The following is a 1789-nucleotide window of genomic DNA, read 5'->3' as shown; positions in this document are numbered from 1 at the left end:
TAAGGGACTGTGACACTTGCCTGAGCAGGGCAGAGGCCAGGCTTAGGGGCTAAGGGGCCCAGGGAAAGACCTGTCTGTGGGCACCAAGAACCAGGTTTTTCCTGATCTTGAATTGTAACCTGTTACTGCCCTAAAATCCCCTTGAGTATGATTTCCGTGTGACTGAAACAAATTGTTGAGCCCAGCCGAGAAGTGCAGTGCTGTGGGAAGGATTCTGTGTCAGAATTGGTTTTAAAAATGGTGGAGAGATGGGATAGGACTGATCTTTACCTGATAGAAATCAGCCTTGGGCAATTTCGCTTTTCTCCTCATGGTCCTTCTGAAGTTAAGTGAAGTCGGAGCCCCCGATGCCATTTTCACACCAACCCATTGCCACATCTGTGCCCAAGGAAGGAGAAGCCAGGGAGGACCAAGCCTGCAGACCCTGACAGCCAGGACCTTTCCCTGGAGTGGCTCCTGGGGCCACCTTTTGGGGTCTAGGCGGAGTGGTGGGAAAGAAGGGAAGGTAACTCATCCATGCCCCTTCTCCTATGAGCCCTCAGTCTTGCCCTCTCTGAATGCTCTTCTCTAAGGCCCACTCTCTGGGCCTTTAGCACACCCTAACTAACCCACTGCTAGTCTGTCACCTGTCCAACTCACCTTGTGCCCTCGATCACTCGCAGTCACTAGACATGGTCACAATACCACTGAAGACATGAAATCTGGCAATCTGTCTCCTCAGAGGTGGCTCTGGTGGTCCTGGGGGCAATCGGAGGGAGGTAGTGCCTATTGAGCACACTGAGGTGTCTACTCAGTGGTGTAGGATCCCTGAAAGCATTTGACTGCTATGCTGACTGTGGTCTGATAGCAGGTATCAAGGCTGTGGAGGGAGGATGGGGACAGTAGAGCTTAGGAAAGAAGCACCCCACCCAAGATATCAGGAGTCTCCTCTCCACACAAACAAAAAGAAGAAAGGAGGGAGGGAGGGTAGACACACCTACCTGTCCCCTGGGCAGGAGGAGCACTAGTCTCCTCATTAGAGTTGTTTTTATTGTTAAAGAGCCCAAAGCACACAGAAAACTTCAACTGCTACCTAATCCAAGCATTTCGGTTATGAATGAGGAAGCAGGTTTGTTGAGCTTGTGGGTTTCCTTTTAGGGCTCTGGACTCTCTGATGCTGCTGCTACATCAGCTCCTGTGATCACCTACCTAGGCTCAGGATAACCCTGGCTGATACACATTGAGATTCACTTAGGCACCACACAAGACACCAACACTGAAAGTCTCCCCTGGGACTGCCCCCCAGGTCCCCATGGAGCGTCGCTTGTTATATACAATCCCAGTGCTCATCAAACATCCTCTTTGCAGCTCACTCCAGGACCACATCGAGCTGTGCCTTTGGATGCCACTCCACATCCCTTTGTATCCTCTCACCATAATTATTCCATATGTACGCTGAACCAATCACCAGAGTAACTGGATCCTATGAAGAGGAATGTGGCCTCAGCATCAGAGGGAGGCTTCTTAACAACCTGCAGCGTACAGATGACACCTCCTTGCTCACTGAAAGCAAGGGGTACTTGAAGCACTTACTTATGAAGATCAAGGATTACAGCCTTTAGTATGGATTACAACTTAATGTAAAGAAGTTCAAAATCCTCAGAACTGGACCAATAGGTAACATCATGATAAATGGAGGAAAGGTTGAAGTCAAGAATTTTGTCCTGCTTGGATTCACAGCCAATGCTCACAGAAGCAGCAGTCAATAGATCAAAAGATGTGTTGCGTTGGATAAGTATTTTGTAACTTT

Source organism: Echinops telfairi, unplaced genomic scaffold (assembly GCF_000313985.2).
Source record: "Echinops telfairi isolate 266 unplaced genomic scaffold, ASM31398v2 ScPeMD7_4;HRSCAF=17, whole genome shotgun sequence".
Lineage (NCBI taxonomy): Eukaryota > Metazoa > Chordata > Mammalia > Afrosoricida > Tenrecidae > Echinops > Echinops telfairi.
This window is presented reverse-complemented; position numbering follows the sequence as displayed.